The following is an 18791-nucleotide window of genomic DNA, read 5'->3' as shown; positions in this document are numbered from 1 at the left end:
CCGTGACCCCATGAGCTAGAGCGTGCCTTGGAAACTCTCACATTCTTCTCAGAGCTTCTCCTTTTTATGTCCATGGAGATTTCTTGGCAAAATACTGGAGTGGTTTGTCAGTTCCTTCTCCAGGTGGATCACATTTAGTCTAAACTCTCGGCTATGACCTGTCCGTCTTGGGTGGCCCTGCACGGCATAGCTCATAGCTTCTTGGAGTTATTCAAGACCCTTTGCCACAACAAGGCTGTGATCCGTGAAGGGGATTCAAATACATAGAATTATAGAAATGTAGAGTTCTGTTTAAAAATCTCCAAGGAAGAAGAATCCACTACCTCTTACAGGAGTCTGTTCCACTGTTGAGCAGCTCTTAGTTTCAGAACAACTTGCTGAGACCAGACCAGGCCAGTAGGTGCAATCCTGCACCTTTGTGCATGTTAATTTTGGTGTCAATGAACACAATGATGGATAAAATATCAGTCTTCCAGATCAGCCCTGACTGGTGTGCCTTGACGAATGTTCCTTTACCACATGTAATATCTCTGCGATAACCTTCTTTCCCCCTTATGTCATATAATGCATTGGTAGATGACATGAAGAATTTAAGAGCAGGTACGAGGGAGGCGTTTAGGTCAGGTAGATTCAAATTTTGCCTTTACCTCTGTGGTTGCACGTATACCACCTTGGCAATAAATCCCATTGAATCTATAAGCATTTCTTTCTAAATACAGTGGTGCCTCGCAAGACGAAATTAATTCGTTCCGCGAGTTTTTCCGTCTAGCGAAGTTTTCGTCTTGCGAAGCACGGTGTCGGAAAAGTTTTGGAAAAGCTTCAAAAATCGCCAAAAACCTCAAAAAAGGCTACCACACCGCGTTCTATGAGTTGCTCCTCGAAGTCAAGTCGCAACTGTATTAAGGGTGTTAAGAAAAAGGAAACAAACTTGCAAAAAACGCAAGACGTTTTCGTCTTGCGAAGCAAGCCCATAGGGAAATTCGTCTTGCGAAGCAGCTCAAAAACCGCAAAACCCTTTCGTCTAGCGAGTTTTTCGTCTTGCGAGGCACTGTATCCATGCATTGGATCAGGACACTACTGGCTTTCCTGATTTCATAGCTTTGTATACTGTTGCTTTCAGGGTTGGGCTGTTCTCCAGCCTGCCTTCTTGCAAGCAGTAAAATATGAATTTATGAGATGCTGCAGTTTTATCTAATCTCAGTATAGAAAATTGCTAATTACACAACGATTTCCATTCCCCTTTTTAAATCATTAGGCCTTACCCATTTCCACACACCCCTTTAGCTAAGGAGGAAGCAATTAGAAGGAAGTGTACTGGTTACAGCTTTTAACAAGGACGCAGCTAACTCGATTTTGTTTCATTATTGCTCTCCTGATTCCATTAAAATAATTTTAGTTATAGGGAAAGTCTGGGAAGTTGTGCGCAGTTCTGAAAGCCAAAGAAATAAATATCTGCTGATAAAAGCAGCAATCTCTGAGCTCTGTGGACATTCTGGAGTTACTTGGACTTAGGGGTATATAAGCCTTTTCAGAGGACACATATAGATGTAACACTGAACTTGAGTGGCTGATGAAGACATTCCTAATTCTGTTCTCATGCTCATTCTGTTTTGTTGTTTGTTGACCCATTTGTAATGCTTTATGTGTCTTGGAGTAGGGTTTAATTGACTGCCAGTTGCTCCTTTAATAGAGTTGCCACCCAAATCTCCCCTAGTGCAGCATTCAAATTAGAGCTTTTGTCCTCAGGTGACATTTTCATAACAGCGGTTCCTTTTTCGGAAGAGTTTCACACATTGCAGTTGAGCTTGTACTTAGTCAGTGTGAACGGTGACGGATACTCCAGAAAACCTGATGGCAATCAAAGGAAAAAGCAGACTTCCCATAAACACATTTCATGATCAGCTCCACATTTGCAGGAGATTAATATTACCAAGAAAGAAGAAAATAGCACTTTGGCCCAATTAAAGATGAACTTCAAAGCCAAGTAATATGTGCATTATTGATTGGTTATATAATGAGAATGTGCCACACAGGAGTCTCAATTTACCCAAAGGTTGTGCAAAGGCAAAAGAATCCTGAAAATGTTGACGTACGTTTTTAAGTTCAAAGCTTGACAATATTAAGTACACATGCAGCGTGTTTCCAATAATTGAGAATTAAGTCCCACTAAATTCAAGAAAGTGCTCTCCAGTGATTGTGCTCAGAAAGGTGGCCTTACTTGAAGCTTAATTGCATGCAGATAACGCAACTGCATATGACTTAATTGCATACAGAGGTGAAAGACAATTTTTTGAATTAAATTGGGACCACAGCATTTTTTTCTTTCCTGTGCTAGAAAAAAAGACTGCTTAGGAGTTTTCAAATGAGTTAGTCTCCCCACACACCCTTGAACTGGAATTCTGTTTGGCACTTATTAGTCATCTTGGAATCGACCAATTTTTTCATTAAATTTAAAAGCATGTTTACTGGTTAAAAGTCAACAACAGGAAGAAATGTGTCTTATTCTTTTAAACACACAAAAGTAAAGCTCTACTAATAAAGAGCTCTTACATCTGCTGCTTCCATTATCCTGATTAACTATCATTAAATCCGTAACAGCAGTGAACAAGCTGCTGTTTTAAAAAGGGCATTATTTCTATTCTGGTAGAAAAAGAGTAATGAGTGGTGGGAACACCACTTGAATCCAAGAATAAGAAATATGGCATTTAAAAACACATGTTAAAATACATGTTAGTGTTTTGGGAGGGGGGGGAATGGCAAAACTGAATGTTCTTTATTACTAAATACCATGTTTATTTACCTGGGAATAAATTACAATGAAGTCAGTGGAACTGAGGAGGCAAAGCGTGTTCTCCTTCATAGAGAGCACGTGTTGCGGTGGGGTCTGAACAGGCCACCCCTCTGTTGCTGGGCAGGTTAGTATGGATGACTATCCACAGTGATTGGGTGGTTGGGTTACTGGGCAAATTTTGGTGTTGCCATTTAGGGGGATGGACCAAAGGTTATAAAATCAAGTCACGCAGCACTGACAGGGCTCTTTTGCTGTGTGCATTGGATCAATCTAGGGCTATTGCATTGACCTTGCTATGCCTGTCATGGAGTCTTCTGCTTTTGGGGCAGGGGCCTGGTAGGGATTTTGTCCATTTGGATGATTGGCTGGTGCCATTTGTTTAGCCTACTGCGTAGCAAATATCACAACTTGTAAGGTTGCAGTTAGGCATTGGTTAAAAAATTGGTTGGTGGAGGTGTAAGTGCCTGTCCCTCCAATGCTGCTGTGGAAAGGGAATTCCATTAAAGGAATCCAGGGGCTTGCCATTCTTTCGTCCGTACCCCTGAATGGGGCTTAGGGCCACGCAAGCCCCCGGGAGCATGCGGGGGGGGGGGAGGATGAGGGTCTGGTGCCCGGCTCCATGTTCTCCCCAATATTCTTTTCCCTTACTGGCTTTCGCTGGATTCCGGAAGTCAGTTCTCTCCCCAGGCAGGGGGGACAGATAGTCATAACCAATGCCTAAGCAACCACTCACATTTATGTATTTTAATAAAGTTGTGGCCAAAATTATGCCAAAAGCCTTAAACAAAAATTATGTGTGAACTGTGAATTATTTAGGGGTGGCTTGGGGGACCTCGACACACAATGCCTAGGATTGCACTGTAATTTTCCTAACCATCACCATGGTCCTGCTGTTTCTCACTTGGGTTGCTTACCAAGTGGGATCATCTTAAAAGATGGTCCTGGTTGTGGGCAGGCCCTCAACCCAATTCCCCCCACCCTGGCGTGGGCAGAGTAATACCCTCATGCTGTGGTGGCACCACGATCACCCCAGGCCTATTGGCCAATCATTTTGAGTCAGGTGATTGTGGAGGGTATAAAAGCAGCAGCGCGGCATGTGCCAAGTTCGGCACTGCCGAACACCCGCCCACCCACCCTCCCTTTAATTTAGGTGTCCTCTGGCCTTGCTTTGGACTTCAGTTGGTCGACTGTCTTGGGATGGGGACCAGGTAGGAATTTTTCCATTTGGCAGATTTGCACTAGCCTTTTGGTTTATCCGGAATATTTGTGCTTAGACGTAGGGGATATTGTGATAGCTTTCCTGATTATAATGCTTGTGCTTTTGTCCCATTTTCTTACGTTTCCTTCGCACTGAACTACCTGTTGCATTATGGAGCGGTGACTTTTTGTTCAATATACGAGCATGCCACTCTAAATTCCACTCATACCAATGGGTGCGGTGCAACACAAAAACAAACATCATTGGACGTTGTTTCTTCCTGCTGCCCTTTTTGCACATACATGCTTTTGTCCCTCTACGATCCCCCCATGAAAATGGCAGGAAAGGACTGTATGCCCCACATTTCATCACTTTATTTCCTTCAATTTTTCTGAGTTAACAGGATTCCTAACAGATGTCCAGTGGTGATGCTCAGTCCAAAAGGAATGAGTTCAGTGGAAGAGCACATGTTTTCCACAACCATGGCAGCAATTTACCCTGTTAACTCTGCAGTTAAAGGACCACAAGTTTTAAGGATGAGACCAATTTCTGCCAAGGACTGTGAACAGCCAGCAAGAATTGGACAAGATGAGGGCTGAGAGACAGAGGCTGTGCATTGTAGTTTACTTTCCTCAAAGAGATACAGTTCCCAGCACCTCTGATAAACTAACATTTCCATAATTCTTGGAAGGGGTGTGTGTTTTAAATGGTGTGTGTGTGTATTGCCTAACTCACTATAAGACAGCTTCATGTTTTATGTTATTGTTCAGACTGGGAAAGCGTATTCTCTTTCATAGAGAGCACGTGTTGCAGTGGGGTCTGACAGGCTACCCCTCTGTTCCTGGGCGGGTTAGTATGGATGACCATCTGCAGTGATTGGGTAGCTGGGTTACTGGGCAAATTTTGGTGTTGCCATTTAAGAGAACAGACCAAAGGTTATAAAGTCAAGTCATGCAGCACTGACAGGGCTATTTTGCTGCATGCATCAGATCACCCGCCCACCCTCCCTAATCTAGGGCTATTGCATTGACCTTGCTATGCCTGTCATGGGGTCTTCTGCTTTGGGGGCAGGGGCCTGGTAGGAATTTTGTCCATTTGGCTGATTGGCTGGGGCCATTTGGTTTTTGCCTACTGCGTAGCAAATCGTCACAACTTGTAAGATTGTGGTTAGGCATTGGTTAAAAAATTGGTTGGAGGAGAGGTAAGGATTGGCGGTGTCTGCCCCGCCAATGCTGCAGCTGCAAGGGAATTCTGTTAAAGGAATCCAGGGGCTTGCCATTCTTTCATCCGTACCCCTGAATGGGGCTTAGGGCCGTGCAAGCCCCCGGGAGCATGTGGGGGAGGGGGGATGAGGATCTGGCCCTGCTCCATGCTCTCCCCAATATTCTTTTCCCTTACTGGCTTTCACTGGAATCCGGAAGTCAGTTCTCTCCCCAGGCGGGGGGGGGGGGACAGAAAGTCATAACCAATGCCTAAGCAACCACTCACATTTATGTATTTTGATAAAGTTGTGGCCAAAATTATGCCAAAAACCTTAAACAAAAATTATGTGTGAACTGTGAATTATTTAGGGGTGCCTTGGGGGACCTCGACACACAATGGAGCCATGCTGAAGCCTCAAAATCATATTCCAGAGTAGTTTACCATAAGGTGCCCCAGCAAATGAACAATCATAGAATTATAAAATCGGAAGGGACCTTGAGAAACCATCAAACCCTTGCAATGCAGAACTATGCAGCTGTCCCATTCAGCGATCGAACCTGCAACCGATGTAGTTTCCAGTTCAAGTCCCAGCTGATAGTTGCACAACCTCACCAGTTCATTTATCTAGCTTGGCATTCCCTCCATCTGATATTTAAGATGATATCGGACAGGGATCATATATTCAATGCAATCATTCAGCAAAGACACGTTGGAAATTGTCGTGAGTTATTGGGCGAGTGTGAACTGGTTTGAGTGATTTATTACCTAAACAAGAAAGGTTCATTTTTGGACTCTTGCCACACAAGTACACTAGTTCATGTGTGGGGTTTATATATATATATATAGCAACAGTGCCTTCTTTCGTTAAAAAAAAGAAAATATAAAGAGGAGAGTTCATATTTCTTTGCTTGGTCTAGAATAGGAAGCATGGTTAACTGTAATGCTTGATTCAAATATGAGAAGTATCTTGCAATCATCCCATTTATATTTTGTCTTTGATTCTAAGGAGGGTGGTGAGTTGGAGATCATGTAGGCGGGGATAAGGGAGGGTTTCTACACTCATTGGGGAGAACTTGGAGGGATCAGTGTGACGACGTTAGATTTGGCTCAAAGTAGCTTGGAATAGGTCATCAATTTCCCATTTTTTCCTCCAGTTCAAGATGTTCACAGGTTTTATCGGTCTGCATTTTTAAGCAAACTGATCAGATCTGCAGTGCCCAGACTATTACATGAATCACTAAGACATTTACGCTTCAGCTTTCACACTTCTGTAAATTTCTCAATATAGTTCTCAGCTCAAAGAAAAAGAAAATGCATATGAAGATGTATGTATTTTAGGATAAATACATACAAAAATGTCTTATGGTAAATGTTGCTTGAAACTTGCAGTTGTGGGGAAAATGTACAAAAATGCACAGTTGTATGCTATATGCTAAATATGCTTGCTATCTATCATCTATCTATCTATCTATCATCTATCTATCTATCTATCTATCATCTATCTATCTGATTGATGTGGAAATAGGAGAGAATGGACTTATGAATGAATGTCATGGACCAGTATGAACCACTCATTCAGCTTTACTCATACGATATAATCAATACAAGCTGTATTTTACTCTTGCTGGAGCCTATGTTTTATTCGCTTTCATCCTTCTAGATAATAGCACTGGTTTTCAAACATCCCATCCTTAATCAGCCCTTTTCAAATTCATGTCTCTGTGTGCCCTGCTTGTTGCAAAGAATTCTGGGCTCTGGAGAGCATGTGCAATTCACATGTGACACTGAACAGGCTTAGGATGTCTTCAGCACTCCTATATTGCAGTAGATCAGTAGCAGTAAAGGGAGACAACCATCGTATCTTCCATCACTTTTTGCTTTTTGCACTGAGGAACACCTGGTGAGCTGCTGAGGAAGCCCAATGTTCTTAGAGATATATTTTGAAAGCTACTCAATTATACTTCCATGATGCACTGCTAATGTAATGTCTTGTGTACCCTCCAACATTTCTCCAATGAAAATAATAATCTTGTATTCTATTATTATTATTATTATTATTATTATTATTATTATTATTATTATTATTATTATACCCCATTAATCTGACTAGGTTGCCCCAGCTACTCTGGGTGGCTTTCAACATTAAAAATTAAACATTAAAAAAATTGTAGTTACTTATCTCCTTGGCTCAGGGGGAGTCACAAAATTCCCAGCATTTCTCCGATGAAAAGAGGAACATCCTAAGGAGAAGTGGGACATTTTGGGAGCAAATCAGAAATGGCTTCTGTAAATCTGGGACTGTCCCTGGAAAATAGGGACACTTGGAGGGTCTGGATTTTGGGGGTTTATCTGCCAGTTTATACAAGTTATCCTTGCAGACATTCCAGTAGCAGCCCAACAACCGGAAGTGTCTTCCATTTGGCCATGAGGCCATCATCTAACACCACTCTCAAACTCTGGCCTAACTAAGAAAACTGATGTGTTTCTAATATGATGGCAGTTCTCTAACACCTTCATTTGATGGGCCAGCAAGAGGATTTCCCCCCATCAAGCAGTTTCCAAAGCTTAAATTCTACTTAAATGAAAACTATAGCAAACTTTCCTGGTTAATGAGATTCTGTGTTAATCCCCCATGCTGCAAATCAAATATTTAAAGCCTTTCACAGCTAATGGATCATATAGTGCTTTCTGATTAACACCAACAAGCTAGTTTTAATACAGTGAAGCAATCAACAGTCTTAACAATTCTGCTTTCTTAATGCCTTTCCCAGTTTATCAGTGGAGGGGATGCAATCTAGATAATAAATGCTTTATTTGTATGCAAACAAATTAATCTCAAATGATAAGGGAGAATTTCCCATTTTTTTGCTAGGTGGCAAGCATTTTGACATTAAATGTTGATTACTCATTCCCTATCTCATAAATATCAGGACTAAAGTTTACTAATGCAAATATTGAAGGCACTGGTATGTGGCAATTATTAGAGCTCTGATATAAATAAATTTTATTTATTAGCAGCATATTTTGCATAAGTAGATGGAGAACAAATTGCTGCAATATATACATTAATGGTTCATTTGCCATTTTTCTGTTCTAGACTACCAAAATGCCTTTCTTTCCCTTTCCACAATTTCCTAAAATACTGCTCTCTATTTATTTTGAAACATAGTTTTCATTAAAACTCATACTTGGTATGAAGCCATATTTGTGACAAGAGCACTATAAACATGAAAATGAAGTGTAGGGAAGAAACACTTACCCCAAGTAGGGATGGGGTAGAAATTTGATTGAGTTTGCATTTAAAGATAAATTCAGACTTTCCAAAACAATATGCAAATTGAAACACGGTCATCCTTCAAAATGCACACTAACCCAATTTTTTTCAATTCAGTTCTCCAGCCAAGGTAATGTGTACAAACCTGTTTACGTGAGAGTGAAGTGTGCCTATAAATGCATATATTACTGAAAATAGCATACAATCTTGTATTACATTGGGGGGGGCTTTGAGAAAATGTGTGTATTGGGCATACTTGCATATAAGAATGTGTATAGGAGGAGAGAAATTTGCACAAAAATGCCGATAAGTTTTCCTGAGAACCTAAAATGAAATTGGAAAGTGATGTGGAAATGTGGAGACCTGGACAAAATGAAACTGAAATTGGCATGCCCATCCATTCCCTACTCTCAAATCTCACTCTGCACCATGAAAAGAAGGCAGTTTCTTCCACATGTGGTGGACTTGTGACATAGTGAAAACATATTGGGAATATATATATAACAAATTAAAGAAGATTTTTAAATATACGTTTTTGAAAAAACCAGAGTCATTCCTGTTGGGAATGGTGGGAGAAGACATTGACAAGAATGACCAGAAACTGTTCTTATGCTCAACAACGACGGCGAGGTTATTGCTGGCTCATGGAAACAGCAAAAATTGCCTACAATAGAAGAATGGCAGTACAAGGTTATGGAGTACGCAGAAATAGCCAAATTAACAGCAAAAATTCAACATCAGGGGGATGAAACATATCAAAAAGAATGGGGAAAATTTATTTTATATATAGAGAAGATGATGTGAAATAGGGAAACCAGTAGAATTAAAATAATATCTCATAAAGGGAAAATACAAGAAATTTACTGGATAATAATATCAAAATGAATGAAAAAATGTGTATTAGGATTATTATTGAACAATATTTGTAAATGAATATAGACAGACAGCAAGAATTTGTATATATAAAAAGATTTATTTGTTTATGGACATTTAATGGAAAAAATGAAGAACAACAATCTTGTGGAAAATGGACCAAGACAATGCAAAAAGTCAAAGAGGACACAAAAAAGCCAGAAGAAGGAAGGAGGGAAGTCAGTTCGGGAGAGCAAGAACAAATGTGAAATATAATGTATGTGTATGTACAGTATGTAACTAAAAATTCAATAAAGATCATCTGGGGGGGGGGGGAGAGAGAAAAGAATAGAAGGCTCCTACATGGGCTGTCTCTTGTAATGGTGTAGAGAAGGGGGAAAGTTGAAAAACATCACCCAGAAATAAATTTATCACAGCAACTCAGCTTTATATATATATATTTGCTTTACAGAAGTTCCATTCCCAGTTTTGATACTGAGTGATGATGGCGGTGACAGTAAAGTAGAGGTGTGAGAAGGACAATCACATTTGTTACATTTTGGACACACCGTGAACCTCTTGTTTACTTGAATTGCAGAAACAACCATCATCTCCGGAAGGAGGTCAGTCAGCTCCACGTAGGTTTCATTTAGGCTGGTGGTTCTTTCTTAGGGAGGACCATGAGGAAATATTCATGCACAAATTAGACTAGGCAAGCTGCAACTTGAGAGACCGGCCACATTTCATAGAGTGAAAAGGCAAGTCAAGCAACATAAGTTCACACGCTCATTGTACCCCGGGGCATACAAAATATGGTTGGCATAATGAGTCCAGTGTCAGAGGAGTGGTACAGAATATTTTGTGTGATGTATTGGGAATGTCAATGCAGATATGCTTGGTATGAATAAAGTTGGAAGGTAGAAACTTGAGAATTACGAGGTATGCTTTCTTGTTCTGTCACCGATGAGCCAAAAGTCTTCTGCTCCCGAATTCTTAGGTCTGTTTATACAATATTTACAATGATCACTTAGGGAAATAATTTTAAATCAGTAGTAAATTGGTTTGCTTAAAGCTGTGCTCAGGCCAATATTAAAAACTGAGAATTGGCATCAGTGCTAAGGAACTGAGGTAGCAATTCTATACTGATTTATTTATTTATTTGGTACAGTTCTTTCTATTCTACCTTTAAGGATACCAATCCATCCAAGGCGGGTTAGAAATTAAATTAAAATACACACGCCTTCAGGATCCTTTCCCCAAGCAAATTCCATTAATCTGTGAAAGGTGTGGGTTGCTTGTAAAATAGCCCCTCTTCTTATCTGCTGACTGTGATCTGGCTGTGATCTTCGACCTGTCTTGGGATCTTCAGGAGGGACCAGACTTTTCTGTATTGGACACCTCCATGCCCACTGGTCATTGCTGTGGTTACCCATGGAATCTATTATTGTAGGAGAGCTATTATGCAACCAGTGCTTGCCTGGCCCTCCGATAATCAGAATGTGAAGCAAACCTGCTCACGTAGTTGGTGGCCAAGACCTAACCCTTTCCTTCCATTATGTGAGAAAGGCAACTCCCAAACCAAGGTATCCAAGGGTAGCTTTGCTCCCTGCATGAGTGAGTTCATTTGAGTACCTGTCATGACGGCCGCACAAATATTTTTCTTTCCCTCAGAAACTTGAGCTTCAACTAAGTTATTGACTCACATCAAAGACCTGTCAACCTTCAGGGCCTGATTGTTCTATACTTTGAGGATGGCAAACCAAAAACGCATCTTTCAAGTTGATTGATTGATTGCATTTGTATTATGACTGTCCCACAGACGTATGATTAAAAAAAAGATGTGCAAGAATAAATGAAACTAGCTTTCACCAAGGTACAGATCTGAATTTCTCAAATCAAAGGCTCTCTCTTTTAAGGTACAAAAGACATTGGCTTAGGCTGCAGGAGTGACTTAGGTGTGGGAGTGGGGAATCTGGAGATAGCACAACCACCATATGCTCCTGGGTATTTCAGTCAAGGGACGTGGGTGGTGCTGTGGTCTAAAGCACCGAGCCTCTTGGGCTTGCCGATCAGAAGGTCGGCGGTTCGAATCCCCACGATGGGGTGAGCTCCTGTTGCTCAGTCCCTGCTCCTGCCAACCTAGCAGTTTGAAAGCATGTCAAAGTGCAAGTAGATAAATAGGTACCACTCCAATGGGAAGGTAAACGGTGTTTCTGTGCGCTGCTCTGGTTTCACCAGGTCATTCTTTCAATAATTGATTTGCAGTTTATGAAGCATTTCTGTATCCTTCTGCTGTGCTAAAGAAGAATTCCACGAAACAGTGGGTATATCCGGAATCACTGTTCACTATGTCTGTTTGCAGACCACTTCAGCAGCGTTGGCTGTCATAAAACAAAGCTTTACGGCTTGTTTTCACCAGATAAGAATCTGACCCATTGCTTCTTTCAGAGACTTGCATAGTCCACAAAGACTTTCAGAGACTTATAAGACTTATGTTTATTTGGTTCTATGTTTTCAAGAGAATCCATCAAGAGTGCATATTTTGTGACTTTCAGAGATTTATAAGATTTCTGTTTATTCGGTTTTGCAGAGAGTGCATGTTACATATATTTCATACTGTTCAATGTTCTGTATATATTATATAAAGAGTTTATACTGACATCACATTGTTGTACTTGGCCATAGTGTTGCCTTGGATATTACAGTGGTACCTTGGGTTACATACACTTCAGGTTACATACGCTTCAGGTTACAGACTCCACTAAAACCAGAAATAGTACCTCGGGTTAATAACTTTGCTTCAGGAAAGAACAGAAACCATGCTCCGGCGGCACGGCAGCAGCGGGAGGCCCCATTAGCTAAAGTGGTGCTTCAGGTTAAGAACAGTTTCAGGTTAAGAACGGACCTCCAGAACGAATTAAGTACTTAACCCGAGGTACCACTGTACTGATAATTGTTTGCAACACAGGGGTTTAATTGTTTGGTTACTGGTTTCACCAGAAGCAGCTTAGTCATGCTGGCCACATGACACAGAAAAACTGTCTGCTGACAAACGTTGGCTCCCTCGGCCAGTAAAGTGAGAAGAGCGCCGTAACCCCAGAGTTGTTTGCGACTGGACTTAACTGTCAGGGGTTCTTTACCTTTACCTTTTCATCTCAGTCATATGCTAGGGATGTTGCCTACACAGCTGCCATTCATTTTGATGGGACTTGTGAGTGAGAGCGTCCCTGTGTGCCTCTGGGCACACTCCAAAGCAAACCCATTAGGCATTAAAATCCACAAGAAGTCATTTGTAGGCTTTATGTTGACATGGAAACCAGAAGCAGTCTCTACTGACGAGGATGACAGAAGGGGTCAGAATTGCAGGCAAGCACTTTCAGGGAGGCAAGAACTGAAGCCACAAGACAAAATCATGCCCCTTATGGTTCAAACTGAGCATGAGAGATGTCAAAGAACTGGAACCAGGTGATAGAGTTCTCCCACTTGCTTTGGAGAAGGCCATAGCTCACCTGTTTTACATGCAGGAAACCTCAGCTTCAACCCACAGGGTTGGCAAAGACTCCTGTCTTAAACCCTGGATAATCATTTCCTGTCAGAAGATAGATAATACTGACCTAGATAAACCAATGGTCTCACTTTGTATCAGGCAGCTTACTATATTTATTTATCTCATATGCTTTCACCACCGGTAAGCTTAGTCTCCCTGGTCTGAGGTGGACTAATGCTTAAGTCATCCATGGTTTGTGGGGAACGAAGGAAGTTATGAGGAGACTTTGTTAAACTCCACAAGGAAAATGGCTTACTCCTTTGGTGGGCACATTCTTCCTCCTGTGTCCAGATATAATAAAAATGGGTTAATTTGCAAACAACTGATTTATAGTAGCCCTGGAAGGCAGCACTGCTGCTTTATCACTACATTTGTTAGGGATGTTGAAGAATGCTGGGTATTTTATGACTAAGAATAGTTGATCAGCTTGTACTGTGCCATACTGACATTTGAAATTTTTTCATTAGTCCCAGCAGGAGATTCAGAGTTTTATGCTTCCTGTCTTCTAAAGTAGCAATGTAGGAATAAAAATGAACATGTGTATTTTTTTTTATCAAGTAAAGAAGATTGTAGGGTTTAGACTTGATTAAATAAAACCTCAGTAATAGGATGTTCCCTACAGCAGAATGATAGTGGCTGTTTGAGAGTGCATTTACTTTTAAGAAAGTATGTGCAGTGACAAGGTAAACACGACATTTTCCCCCTTCTTTAAAAGACTCTGAGCTATTTACTTCCCAATGTTAGTTACAAAGTGACAGAAATTATCAGAGTTCTGTGAGGTAATGGTTTGAGTTGGCTGCAAGGTTTTCAGAGCTGCTGTGTTATTAACTTCTTATTTATTGACCCAGGGGTGGGAATATACTTGAATGTTGTTCTCTCTGGAACAAATAGTGCATACTTGGCTTCACACTGGACAGTCTACCACAGGGATGTCCAACAGGTCGATCACGATCTACTGGTAGATTCCTGGGAGGTCTTGGTAGATCGCAGTTGATCGCTGGGTCCCTTTCCTTAGTGTTGGTAAAATAGAATCCAGCCCTGCCCCCTAATCCTGCCCTCCATTTTTGCACAATCTGCAGAATGGAAGGTGGAGTGTATTCAGTGAGGCTGTTTGTTTGTTTCTTCAGCAATCTGTGAGTGGCTCTTCCCCTTTCTCCCTCCCAAGAGCTTAACCTTGATCTCCCCCAAAATGGGGCTTTCCTCCTTTCTTCCCCCTAAAAAAAGCTCAGCAACTTTGCCCTGAACCCCCCAAAAGGGGGTAGATCACTGCCAGTTTTTAATTCTGTGAGCAGATCACAGTCTCTTGGGAGTTGGCCATACCTGGTCTACCACACTTCATGGGCACAAACAAGTCACACTCAACACAATGGGTTGCTGATGTGGTGAAGGTGATATTGTGGTTGCAATCCATTCAATGTAGCTCTAACAAAAATATGCAAAAATGCAGTGGAATAAACAACACAGAATTTACTGTCACAAGCTATGGTTATGACCACTAGCTTAAAACATTGTTGGAATCTTAAGTGTCATCAGCCCCAGACAGCATGGCCAATGTTCAAAAATAATATGACCAATGAAACCGAATGAACTACCCATGAATTAGGTATATCTATGGAGGATCGTTCCACCAACAGCTATAACAAATAAATATAATCTCCATGTTTAAAGGCAGCATATCTCTAATAACCACTGCTGGGTATTTCAGTTAACAAGATGGAGAAGGGGGCTGTTGTCTTCATTCCCTGAGAGCTTCCAAAAGGCATTTGATAGGTTGCTGTTGTGCTGGCTTAGACAGATCTTTGGTCAGGCTGAAGAAGGATCTTTTTATGTATTTTTGATAAAATATATAATTGGCTATACAATCAATCAACAAATACTTTATTGCAGTCCAAAGACCCACAAAACAATTTCAAAACTAGATACAGTTAAAATGACAAGACAGATTGAAGAAACCACAGCAGTCATTTTGTTTTATTTAGGGCATAATGATCTTTGTTTCTTATAACCTCCAAAAGAAACTTTGCCACGGCCAGTGTAATATCATCTGACCTGTCTTCCAAAAGATATTTAATATGGGAGGCTCCAGATTTTCCCGGCAGATTTGCCAATAAGGGTTTGATCAGTTGATCCCTTGCTTGCTCATATTGCCCACAATGCAGTAGGATATGCTTCACACAATCGACGTCCTGGGAACATAAATTGGCTATACAGATACACATCAGCACTACATAATGCATTCCAGGGTGTTTAATGGGGCCAGGTAAGTATCAGCTTTACGCATGTACATTATGTACATTATCTTCTTTGTATCCATAAGTTGTAGCCATACCAGAGAACCCATAATATTTATCAAAGAGTTGGTTCAAACCTGCCTGTCCTATAACTTAAAACAGCCAGGATATTAAATATGTGGCTTCTGTGTGTAAAGGGCCACAGTGGTCACAGACCACTCTACAGATGAAGTATGACATCATGCACAACAAAATCAAGTGATATACATGCATAAGTAAAGCAGTTCAGAGACAAAGTGCCCCTGTGCTGATGGGAGAATTAGCTTATCAGGTGACTTGTTTGCCGAGCATCCCAGACTAAAAAGCTGGAAGTTGGCAGTCAGCCATCATTACAAATTCAGTTTGATGCAGTTAAATTGAGCGTGAAGATGACTGCTTCATCAGCTTGGGATGACACCCCCTTTCCCCTGTTGCAGGCATAGGCAAACTTTGGCCCTCCAGATGTTTTGGCCTACAACTCCCATGATCCCTAGTTAACAGGACCAGTGGTCAGGGATGATGGGAATTGTAGTCCAAAACATCTGGAGGGCTGAAGTTTGCCTATGCCTGCCCTATTGTCTTAAAAACTGGTCCTTCTCACTTATCCATGCATTTCATCCAACACAATTGGCCTACTGATCTTAATGAGCATAGTTGAAAGCAAGTGACCAAGTTCAAAGTAAGGACTTGTCTAGACATGCTATGGTGACCTTTGATTAAGGATTTTTATGAATAAAAGACAGTACATTGGCACTGACTTGATGGGATAAATGATACTTGAATAAGATTTTTTTCTCCTGCACCTGTACAGCTTTGATTGTATACAGAAGATATACCACTTTACACAATCATTTGACACTTTCTGTTTCTCTCATACATAGAGGGTGAGAGACCAACTCTAGTTGTGATAGTGGTCTGTTTTAAATTGTTTTGATGGTGCATTATACATTGCTGTAAATCCCACTGGGACCTTCTAGCAAAGGGTGGGTAACAACAATTTTCTGCCATGCTTACACAAAGCTACCTGCGTGTTTCTCCCAATGGGCGAACAGTGGTTTAAGTAGTGGTGGTGGATAGATATAGAGCAGAGAGAAAGGGTTAAAATCTTATTTTATTGCATTGTAAGTTCTCTAGTCAATTTAGCAGTCCCATGTGGCTGCTTGGACATTTAACACACAGACACACAGACACACAGACACACACACACACCAAGAAGATCCTGATCAAAGAACCACATCATTTCTAGTTAGGCCCTTAGTATGGTAAGGTTCCTCTCCCCCCACAGTCAACTATAGAACAAGGGGACTAAGACTGGCTTTGGGGACTATGAGAAAGCTTTACAAGAAGAACAAATGAGCCAAGTTAACACTGAGATCGCTCAGTTGATAGAGCATGGGACTCTAATCTCAGGGTTGTGAGTTCAACCCCATTGTAGCCTTATTAGACTTTATCGATTGATTGGTGGTCTCTGCGTTGCTCCCGGACGGGAGGAAGGAAGTCAAATGACACCGAGGGTTGGTTCAGAGAAAGAGTTCTTTATTTCTGCTCTCTGGAGCAGCAGAAAGGCACTTGTGTGGTCAGTCCACAGCAAGTCCAAAGAAATGAGAAATTTCATGCAGTATATATATCCTCCGGGCACCCTCTCCCCCTTCCCCAGGAATGCAGCCACGTCAGCTTGTATACGCAGGTTGACATCACAGATGTTCCTGCTCCGGTACTCTTAACCATAAAAGGGTTTTCCTTCCTGTACTTCTGACCATAAAAGGGTATTTCTGTTCCTATACTCTTATCTTGGAGCAAGAGGTCACCAACTCCAAGAACACACTCTGGCGCTGTTCCCAGACTAGGTCTGTGCGTCAGAGTGTGGTTAGATAAGACCCAGACATGTCAACCCTACTCCACTGGAACAGCCAAGGTCATCCATTGCCGTGACTGATAAAGGAGAGAGCTTTGTTTATACAGCTGTGTTCATGTTATGCATTTGCTCAACAGCTCAAGTTAATGCATTTTAGAAATGCTCTCTTGGAGAAAGAAAAAAAGGCGGGTTTGGGGTCCTGTTTCAAACTGACAGCACAGAAACCCATTCCTTCACCATGTTGGGCGAAATATTTGGTTGGACTAGAACCAGATGATCCTTGTGATCACTTCCGACTCTACAATTCTGTGCTTCTGAGAACTTTCCTCTTTTTATACTGCCAGTGAAATGAGCAAAAGGAAAACCTTTGCATCTCTTTTTCCGGCGTTGGACTTTGAAGCAGCACCAAAAGTATGACAATTGGAAGTATAACACTTTTATGCTCCCCCCCCCTTCTATCCAAGTTGCATTCGACTAAGTCCTATGCACATTAGATTATGTGAAATCAAAGGATCTAACTAACTTAAAAAATGATTGCTACAGTGCCACTTTTTTTACATGCCTAGAAGCTCCAACTTGTACATGAGAAGCCTTCAGCATTGCATGAGATTTATATTATTTCATAGTTCTGTGTGCTATTGCAGGCATCTACTTCCATGTCATCTTTTTTTGCCAATATAATGTATCTGGAAAAGACTGGAAGTTAAGCAGCTACCAGGAAATCCTTGAAAATGGCAAACTGCCTTTCATGCATATTTAAATACAAGTAATATTACACCCGGATTTTTCACTTGCATTAGCTTCTCTCCATTCAGAATCAGACTTCATCCTGAATAGTGTGACACAGAAAATAGATATAATAACCATTATAGCAAAACAAGTTATCTTTTTGTTAGTCCTCCCCCCCTTTACAAAAAGTCTTGCAATTAAGCCTCATAAGCATATTATTTTGGACATGATATTAGTAAGAATAGCATGCGGTATTAATTCTGACATCATCTGAAGATTCAAGATTGCAAAAGGGTTTGTCTGAAACGCTCATCAATTAAATATACAGAGTTTAAAGCATCTTTCAAAGAGTCTATCAATCCAGATTCCCAGCCCCTCTCCAGACCATTCTTTTCTCCAGCACTTACTGCAAAATGCCCCTTGAGGGACATTAGATGTTGCACTAGAATATTAGCTGACAACCAGCCTGAAAAGTGGAGGACATGATTCTTGATCAGCAGAAAGGCCAATGATTTATTTCTTTTGATTAGACTGAAATCCCCATTTATCTTCAAGGACAAGGAAAGCAAATCAGAGGCTTCTGGGAAACGGAAGACTTAAAATCTTCAATAGTTGCAAATTGGGCGGCTCACCAATTGATCACTATATCAGTGCTGCAGGAGATCAGTAGATAGATCCAGGTTAACCATTTTGCTGCCAAAATTCCTTGGAACATCTTACTGTCCAGAGGCAGCTGCTGGGAATCGCAGGCGGGAATAAGGTTTGGCTTATGGACCTTTCCTACAGGCGTCAGTTTGGCCACTGTGAAAACAGAGTGCTGGACTGGATGTGTTTCGGACCTGTTCCAGCTTGGACGTTCTTATGTTCATATAAAGAAATATGGCTTTCCTTCATCTCCAACTGTTAATCAATGCCAAAAACATTTTGGACCAATTTGAATACAATGACAAAAATTAAGCATGGGGTAATGGATAATTTCACTTATTTTTAAATTGATTTTGTCACCTTCTCATCTTGAAAGATGTGCATTAGGTGTCAATATGCAGAATGCTTACCCTCTGAACACTTGGAA

Source organism: Podarcis bocagei (genome assembly GCF_964188305.1).
Source record: "Podarcis bocagei genome assembly, chromosome: 9".
Taxonomy (NCBI): Eukaryota; Metazoa; Chordata; class Lepidosauria; order Squamata; family Lacertidae; genus Podarcis; species Podarcis bocagei.
Note: the sequence above shows the minus strand (reverse complement) of the source record.